Here is a 10315-nt window from a genome sequence, read left to right on the forward strand (position 1 = left end):
CAAACTGTTCGTGAACTCGTCGTGATCTCGTTGGGACGATGCGGGAGGATGCGTGCCAGTGCGTGGCAATGCGTGCCATACCACGACTGTCACAAACTGCCACAAATTGTTCACGAACAGCTCACGTCGAATTCACATGTAGTTGACGACATGTTCACAAATATGCGCGCCTCACAGCGTGGCCGTGCCCTCCCACAGACATGGTCAGGTGTATTTCACACATTGATGGCACGAGCAGTTCACGACTAGTTTACGCACTTCACAAACAGTTTGCGTATGGCACGAGCAGTTCACAATCATTTCACGGACAGTTCACGAACAGTTCACGCACAGTTCACAAACAGTTCACGAGAAGTTCACGACTACTGCGCGACAGTGGCACTCGCGTCGGTGCGGGGGTATATATAGAGCTTCCTGAACACTGCTCGCCATTCCAGAGCTCACCAGCAAAGAGACAACATGCCTAAAACCAAGCTGACAAAAGGAAGAGGGAGAAGGCCAGAAGCCAACAGGACAGAGGCAGAGACCGCTGATAGAGATAATTCTCCTCACTCATCAATATCAAGTCTCGATCTCGTGATCCCTGAGACACAGCAGGATCCAATCGAAACCCAGAGACAGCCTTCCAGTGAGGACGAGAGAAAGCAGAAGAAGTGGGTCCGGGTGTCCAAGAAAGAAATCCCTGACTACCGCTGGACAGAAGAGGCGGAATTTAGGTTGGCCGACCTTGGGAAGGAGAACCCCCCACTGTATGACAAGAAGCACAAGGAGTGGCTCAACGTGGCAGCCAAGAACAGCCAGTGAGACCGACTGGAAGAGCAGCTGGAGCCTCCTGCCACTGGTGCACAATGCAAGAAGCATTACGAGAACTTGAGAACCAGGGTGGGGAAGATTATGAAGAAGGAGAAGAGTGGAGCTGGCCCATCCCAAAGGAGTGCTCGTGACGACTAGATCATGGTGACCTGGTTTTTCCTGATACAACACATTGTCCGGGGAGAGACAGTCCCCAGTGAGCAGTTTGCTGTCCCAGAGTCAGCTGCAGTGATGGTCAGTGAGGGAGACGATGATGAAGTGAGGTCCACAGGTTCCCACAGCCAAGCATCTACTAGCACCGGGAAGGGCAATGGCAAGGGGAAGTGGTCCAGCCCACCAACAACACAGCCAAACACCACAATCGGCGACACCTGGGTGACCCACATGCACCTCAGTAATGTAGTGCAAGATGTAAGAATCCCAATGTCTCCATGTAGATTGTATTCCAGTTTCATCCATTGCTTTTGACATGGAATGTGCAGTATCTTGCATTGAAATGCTGTATTAAATTGTTACAATGTTTGTATGTTTCATATCATCTCCAAAGCAGAATCCTTGGCGCCCAGCCGCTCGTACACCGGCCCGCACAAGATCGTACAAGATTTTTCGTGCCTGCTGGAAGGCCACATGCATGCCATCCCGGAGGACTACTGGCATGAATTCCAGATAGACTGCCTCAACCTTGTACACCGCTACAGGCAGCGGCGTCAGCTCTTCCAGCAGCCACATCAACAACCACTCATGACCTGTCCAGGCCCACAGCAGCAGTAACCTTGGCACCCCCCTCAGCAACAGCAGTTCTGGCATCTACCTCAACCAGCAACCTTGCAGGCACCACCAGAGCAGCAGCAGCAGCAGCCTCAGCAGCATCGTCCAACCAGTCAGCCATCACCTCTAACCTGGATGCCGCCACAGTCCCCAGAGTCTTCAGGCCAGTCCTCCTGGCCATGTACCATGGAGTGGCAACCAGGGATGCCACCTGCTCCGTCAGCCACCCTTGTCCAGGCTCCTTCACCAACAACTTCAGTATCGTCAACCATCCTTGTCCAAGCTCCTTCACCAACAACTTCAGTATCGTCAGCCACCCTTGTCTAGGCTCCTTCACCAACATCTTCAGTGTCATAGCTGTCAGCCACTTTCAAGACACCTGTGACACCACTCAGCTTCCCACTCCTGACCCCGGGGTCCATCGAGAACAACCTAGAAGAGGGCATGTCACCCTCACTCCTGTACACCTCCAAGGAACTAAATACCCCACCAGTCCATCGGGTATCCCCACACAGCGGTACCACAACCAGCAAGGACACTGACTGAGATGAGACACTTGTAAATATTTGTAAATAATTGGACTGTGATACTTGTACATATTTGATGTTTGCTGTTTTCAAGTAAATAAAATGCTTTCTTATTTTAAAAAAATAAAGGGCAACAAAAAAAAAACAGACGAAAAATAAACGTTTCTTTTATTTCAAAAATGGAACAACTGTGAATGCAGCTCATGGAGCTACTACCATCAAGGACACTGACTAAGATGAGACAATTGTAAATATTAATAAATAATTGGACTGTGATACTTGTACATATTTGATGTTTGCTGTTTTCATATAAATAAAATGCTTTCTTATTTAAAAAAAATAGAGGGCAACAAAATAAACACACGGAAAATAAACGATCCTTTTATTTCAAAAATGGAACAACTGTGGATGCAGCTCATGGAGCTACTACCGTCAAGGACACTGACTGAGATGAGACACTTGTAAATATTAATAAATAATTGGACTGTGATACTTGTACATATTTGATGTTCGCTGTTTTCATATAGATAAAATGCTTTCTTATTTCAAAAAATAAAGGGCAACAAAAAAAACACGAAAAATAAACGTTTCTTTTATTTCAAAAATGGAACAACTGTGGATGCAGCTCATGGAGCTACTACCATCAAGGACACTGACTGAGATGAGACACTTGTAAATATTAATAAATAATTGGACTGTGATACTTGTACATATTCGATGTTTGCTGTTTTCATGTAAATAAAATGCTTTCATATTTCAAAAAATAAAGGGCAAAAAAAAAACATACACACAAAAAATAAACGTTTCTTTTATTTCAAAAATGGAACAACTGTGGATGCAGCTCATCAAGCTATTACCAGCAAGGACACTGACTGAGATGAGACACTTGTAAATATTTGTAATACTTGTACATATTTGATATTTGCTGTGTTCATGTAAATAAAATGCTTTCTTATTTCAAAAAATAAAGGGTAACAAAAAAAACACACGAAAAATAAACGTTGCTTTTATTTCAAAAATGGAACAACTGTGGATGCAGCTCATGGAGCTACTACCATTCTTTCTTGCCAAGGGACAGCACCAGCAGGGGACATGTAGTAATGTGAAAGGTAGTCTCGCTGATCCTTTGCATCCTTCTGGGTATGATGGCTGGTTAGAGACAGCAGCCCCTGCATGTCTACTTCTGAAATTGTGTGTGGGTATCTGATGAGGATGAGGTTGTGCAGGACACAGGCACACATGGTGATCAGGTTAATGGTGTTTTGGTGCTGATGCATCGTCGTCAAGAAGCAACGGAACCTTTGACATAAAATTCCAAAGGCATTCCCCACGACACGTCGGTCACGAGACAACCAGTAGCTATATATGCCTTCTCGTAGGACTTGTGACCGATGGGAGAATGGTTTCATCATCCATGTTCGGAGAGCAAAGGCGTCATCCCCTACAAAGTGATAGGGCACTGGGTGGTCATCATTAGGGAATGGTTCTGGTTGAGGCACTCCCTATCTGTTCTCTTCATGCAGGGAACAGTTACTCCATGTTCCTCCATCCGACGCACCACCCTCTGCCCCAACATTCACGTAGAGGAACTTGTAGGTAGCATCTGCCACTGCCATCAGTACAATGCTGTGGAAGCCCTTGTAGTTGTAATAGTAAGAGCCAGCATTGGGTGGCTTCTTTATGGCGAGGTGCTTTCCATCCACAGCCCCCAGGCAGTTGTGGTAATTCCATCTGGAGCTGAACCTGGCAGCAACTTCCTTCCACTCCTCTTCAGTTTTGGGGCAGCACAACACTTCCTCCTTGTAGACCGCGATGATGGCTTTACACACCTCGGGTATGAACTTGTAGATGATACATGCTTCAACCCTGAAGCTGTACTGCAGACTTTGATAAGAATTTCCAGTGACTAAAAAGCGGTGGGTGGCAGCCAGCTTGAGTCGGCACGACACCATCCAAATTGCGGGAACTCGTCTTGCCAATGCGGGAAGTGTGCAAACTATGCGCAAACTATGCGTGAACTCGTCGTGCCAGTTCGTGTCAATGTGGACACGAATTGGCACATATTCGTGAACTATTCGTGAACTTGTCGTGAACTCATCGGGAACTATGCATGAACTAGCCGTGAACAGTGCAGGAGCCTCCCAGTTCGTGCCCCGAAATGGCACGACTTGCCAAGACGAATTCGTGCAAGTGTCAGGGGGCCCTTTCTTTCTCTGTTGTATAGAGCAGTTAAGTATTTTGGTGGCACTTGAACTCCTGAGCTACGATATCACCTGAACTAAGCTTTGCAAGCAGCTTCTTATCTTGTAATGTTTTCGTACAACAGTTAAGTCTGTCATTGAGCTGCATTGTCATTGCTTCACGAAGTTCTGATATGTGACTCTCTTTTTCACATAAAAAACATCTTGCAACATCCATTTTACCTAGCTCTTGAGAGGTCTTTTTTCTCGTATATTTAGATGAATCACTTTCATCATCACTGCCCATATCTGATCTTCGTTTTCTAGCTCTATCTAGTTTAATGTTGTTAAATTTTATTCTACACGAATGATGATATTGTGCATTATTCCTGATCAGTGTTTCTTCTATTCCTTGACCATCATCAATTCGTCCAGCACCTAGAACAATGGGCATTTCATTTAACTTTCTGAACTCCAGAATATTCTTTGCTAATAAGGTATACCCCGATTTGCTCTTGTCTGGAGTATCCTTGGGTGACATCAATGTTTCATCTTTGTCTACCTGACAGATAAAGCATTTAGTCTAATCAGTTTCCCTTTTCTCATTGGGAGATACTGACAAACGAAGTCCTTTTGACATTTCAAAATGAAATAACACGGCACATATATAAAAAACAAAATTCTTTACCTGAGATTAACTATCGCGAGTTTTTTTTAGCAACTACAGCACAAATTTAATACTTTGACAGTTGAAAGGCCGAGGGATTATCCTTTTACCACCTTCAACTTATAAATACACTTTACTGTATGGGATACGACTACTAAGTATTTCAGGCAAAAAATCGTGTATTTTTCTTTAATATCTGCCATACTAATTACTTGATCAGATTGGCACTTTGACACAGCACCCTATTGACCTCCCCCTAATTTTTTATACTTTAATACAGCGGCAAATCTCGTTAATCAAGGCATTTACTCTTGTCATAATAAAGTCCAAGTCACGTGAATCGGGTAAGTAGGTGAAGCCATTCGAATGGTTACACCCCCCTGTCCCTCCCCTCTCCTTTCCTCCCTCTGTCTAGACCCTCCTCCTATCCCACCAGTAACCCCCTCTCTTAGTCTTTCCGGTGTCGCTTACTATACCTTTTCTATAACCTGTTGAGGCAGTTTGTATTCCTGAAATTAAAACTATACTCCATCTTCCAGGTCTTGGGAAGATTGTTCATGAGTTTTCTAAAAGGAGCTATTCTCTTGCTGACAAATTCTTGAAAGCTACAGATGATGAAATTGCAAATATTAATTTATTGCTCGGAACTGACTGAGAATATGCAATTCCTGTAAGTACCAAGATTTTTGGTGGCACTGTTCCTTCAGTATATCTAGAAAGTTCATATGGAATATGCTTTGTGGCCAAGTTGACACAATCTCAGATAATTTGAAGTATTTACCCTGCATAAGGCGTCGATTTTTGTCATGTAATGTTGAAAGTAAGCTTGGAGATTCTGATATTGCCCCAGTGTTGGAAAATTCTGCTAAGAGTCCTATTTCCCTAGACAGTAATCCTGAAATATGGTTGTTGATGAAAAGGGAAAGGTTAATGAGACAGAACTGCAGAAAGCTGTGGATAATATTCTTTTCCAAGAAAGTCACAGAATATTAAATTATGAGGACAATAATTACAAAGATACGTCAATTGCGTCCCATGATAAGCTAATTGATTTTGTATTGGAGTCAACTACCCGTATTGAGGAGGGAAGGTTAGTCATGCCTCTCCTCTGGAACAGTGAAGTGTTACATATCCTGGGAAATAACCAAAATCTATCCAAATTAATTTTGTATTCTAATTTAAGAAAGTATAGAAATAGACAGCATCTATCTATGATGGATGAAGTCTTCAGGGAACAAGAAAACCTGGGGATAATAAAAAGGATTGGCAACCTGCCAGAGCTTCTCGAAGAGAATCCTAACTCCAGTTTTCTTCCCCATATGCCTGTTTTCAGAATGGATAAGGAATCAACAAAATGAAGAATTCTATATTTGTCAAATCTCTCGGAAAAAGATACTCATAAGCCAATGACTGTGTCTCATAACCAAGCAATGTTGGCAGGCCCATGCTTAAATAGGATGGTCTCGACAGCTATTTTGCAGCTTAGGTTTGATGAAAAAGTTCTTTGTTTTGATTTGAAGAAGGCTTTCTTACAGATTGAACTGCCAGAAAGTGACGAGGTTAAACTTCTTTTTTATTGGTTTAGGAATGTTGCTAAGCGGGATTTTTCTCTTGTTCCATATAAACATGTTAGATTGCCTTTTGGGCTAAAACCAAGTCCAGCAATGTTACTTCTAGGGCTATACAAAATTTTGATTTTGGATATTACAGATGACGCCAAAGAAATTAGGGATCTCAAGAGATGTATATATGATCTCTGCTTCATGGATAATTGTGCCTATACAACAAATAGTACTTATACTTTACATTGGGCATTTAATCAGTTGAAGGACATATTTGAGCCATATAAGTTTACATTGCAACAATTTGTCACAAATGAGATGAAACTCCAAAGTATAATTGATGAACATTTCAAAGAACCTACACCTACTAAAGTTAAACTGTTTGGTCTTATTTGCGACAGGACTGAGGATACTCTTGCTACCCAAAGTCTGAATCTAGATAAAATGGCTTCTAGTAAAAGGGAAATCTTGAGGTCCATTGCTTCAAATTATGATATTCTTAATTTCAATATGCCACTCTTGAATAGAGCTAGGCTATTTATACAGAAACTGCAGTATATGAAGGATTTAGAATGGGACACTAGGTTGCCTGAAGAGGAATTACAGGAATGGAGAAATATTGCTACTCAGGTTAACTCTGCTCCTGAAGTTACAGTAAAGCGATATGTGGGCAGGAGAAATGGTAGTTATAAACTTGTCGCATTTACTGATAGTTCACGTGTGATATATGCGACAGTTATATACATACTAAATGAGACTACTAATGAGTTTAGATTCTTGTTGTCAAAGAATAGATTGATCAATAAGCAACTGTCTACAAAATCTATTCCTTGCTTGGAATTTTAAGCCATAGCTTTTGGCACGGAAGTCCTTATTGACACCTTCAAAGAACTTGCTGGGCTTATATGTGTGCAACCCATTAATATTACGGGTTTGGAACTCTACAAAGACAGCTTGGTCTGTCTTAATTGGCTGAATTCCCATGTTAATAAGATTGATAAATTGAAGAATCTTCATGCATTTGTAATAAATAGACTACATAATATCTGCCAGTTGTGTGAATTGCATCCAATTGCTTTTAATTTCTGTGGAGGGTCTGTAAACCCAGCTGATAGTGCTAGTCGTCCTACTTCTTACAAAATGCTGATGAAATCTTCATTTCTGACTGGTCCACCACATCTCTGTAAAGATGTGACAGGAGATGTCTTTAAGGTAGTTATCCCAAACCCTTTGATATCAGGGTCTAAGATGAACAGGAATGATGATTCCAATGAACTTTATGTTACAACTGCAGTGCATGTTAGCGAAAGAGCTGTTCACCTTTTCCCTATGGATCTGTTTTCGGATTTTCATAAACTTGTAGCAGTGCAACATATGGTTCTTAAATTTGTTAATAAATGTAAGATTAAATTAAGAGATAGAGATCCAGCTAATTATTCACATTTAATCTGTTTCAAGGAGGACGAGCTTTTTGCTAAGGCAAATTCTATCTTGATTTCTCAAGATCAGAGAGTCCATTTTCCAGAAGCGTTTGATTACTTTTCTTCCAAGAATCCTGCTAGTAAAGACGTGTCAAATATTGTAGGCCAGCTCAACATATTTCTTGACAAAGATAATGTTCTCAGAGCTAAGAGCAAGTGTTCACGCTGGAAAGATATGAACAAGTATGAATTTATTCCCATTTTCTTATCGAAATAAAGTTTGCTTACCAAATGTATCATTCTTGATACACACAGGAAAACTTCCCGTGCAGGGTTGTATACTTTGCTATCAGAATTAAGGAAACAAATTTATATACCACATTACTTCTATACAGTAAAGAAAATTCTTAAGCAATGCATAAATTGTAGGAGGTTTAATCTGAAAACCATTAAGTTAAATCAGTCACCATATAGGGATTTCCGGTTAGAACCCCCAAATATTTCATATAGATATAGTTTTATGGATCATTTGGGACCGTACTGGATTATCTGGAATGGCAAGAAGATTAAGGTTTGGTTGCTTTGCATTACGTGCCTTTGGAGCCGTGCAATAAATTTAAAAGTTTGTTTAGATCTTTCAATTCCTACGTTTCTGAGAGTATTCCAAATGCATATTCATGAGTTTGGCATGCCTGAAAAGTGTTTTTCTGACAAAGGTACTCAAATAGTAAGTGGCACAAATATCATTAAAGATTTTCTCAGTGATCCTAATACTAGACCATATCTGCAAGAGAATAATATCAAAGCTCTGGAATTTCAACAGTATTACAAGGGTTTTAAACAACTGGGTTCATTAGTTGAGAGTTGTGTTAAACTTGTAAAAAGGCTGATTTATGGTGAAATAAATAATTCAATATTGAGTTATGTAGATTTTGAATTTTTAATTGGTGAAGTTGTGCACCTTGTCAACAAAAAGACAGTGGCTTTCAAAGAAGCTCTCTGAGACTGCGACCTGAATGAAGATATACCTGCCCCAATTACACCGGAAATATTGCTTAAGGGTTATGAACTTGTATCTTTGAATATAATCCCTAACTTACAACCTATACCTATGGATGATCCCTCCTAGAATCCTAATTCTACAGAACAAATTAGAAAGAATTATAGCAAGCTTGGCAAAGCTCGCTTAAAATTAATAGAATTATATAATTCAGAATTTCTTGCTCAACTTATTAGTCAAGCAATAGATGAAAAATCAAGATATATGCCTATTGTCCACAAACCATTGCAAGTAGGAGATATTGTATTGATTAAAGAAGCCATGCAGAAGCCTGCAAATTACCCCATGGGGAAGGTCTTGAAAGTGCAGGTAAATGACTTGCAAGAAGTTACATGGGCAACAGTAATGAAAGGAAGTAGATCCCGTGTGGATATGCATGTTGAGAGCCTTATTCCTTTGATGAGCATCAGGGAATATGATCAAAATGGGACATTGCAAGAAAACACAGCTGAAGCACAAATACCAGAGGCAGGTGCTGTTAGGCCTCGGCGGAAAGGTGCCATTAGGGCAAATGAGAGAAACCTTAAACTGGCTAAAGATGGTTTGATTTGATTTTGCTTGTATAAACACATTTGTATATGGTTTGTTTTGAATTGTTTTTTTATTATTGCAAAATTACTAATGAAATAAGCATCAGTAACTGGTAACTATTCAATTTGTTGTTGCTACAAAATTGAATGGCCTTTCCTGGGAGTGTTTGGAAAGTTATGTTTATCCTTAGTTTTCCCTTTTTATTAATTGAAGAGATTTTCATTATCTTGCGTAATATTATTAGTTAGTATTGTATTCTTCATGTAGTTTTCTTTTATTGCTTCCTACTCTAAAATAAGCATTAATTATTAAAATTATATATTGCTGTTTGGGTGTCTTTGTTCTTCTATTGTAATTGCTTGGTAAATATATGCATTTATTTCATCATTTAAATAAACGTTTGGTAAATTGATTTTCTTTTAACTTAACCATACCAAGCACCAAACAAACAGCAACGAAGGTAGTTAATTACGTTAACCCTGTAACTAGTTACTGCCTAGTTTGGTTATCTTCCAGCTTCGACCCCGTTCCCAAAATACCTTGGAGCAGCAGTAGCTTGGAAGGAGAGGAACAGTGAAGACGTGACCACTAAGTAGCACAGCGCGACTTTGAGATCGTTATTACGACCATACTAATCTTTCGTGCAGTGCATTATAAAGGAACTATTAAAAGCTAAAATGTATTTATGACCTGACCCATGTACCGAGGGTGGGGAGGAGAATAATGCAGCCTATTATCCACCTTAGGCCACCACCATTTTCAACAAAGACAAACTTGCCGACCGAT

At 40.4% G+C, this 10315-nt stretch overlaps 1 pseudogene; it reads left to right on the top strand.

Moving 5' to 3' along the window:
* Positions 1 to 276: 276 nt before the first annotated feature.
* On the top strand, positions 277 to 1908 carry LOC137630906 (uncharacterized; annotated as a pseudogene).
* Positions 1909 to 10315: the final 8407 nt, after the last annotated feature.

This window comes from Palaemon carinicauda, chromosome 1 (genome assembly GCF_036898095.1).
Source record: "Palaemon carinicauda isolate YSFRI2023 chromosome 1, ASM3689809v2, whole genome shotgun sequence".
Lineage (NCBI taxonomy): Eukaryota > Metazoa > Arthropoda > Malacostraca > Decapoda > Palaemonidae > Palaemon > Palaemon carinicauda.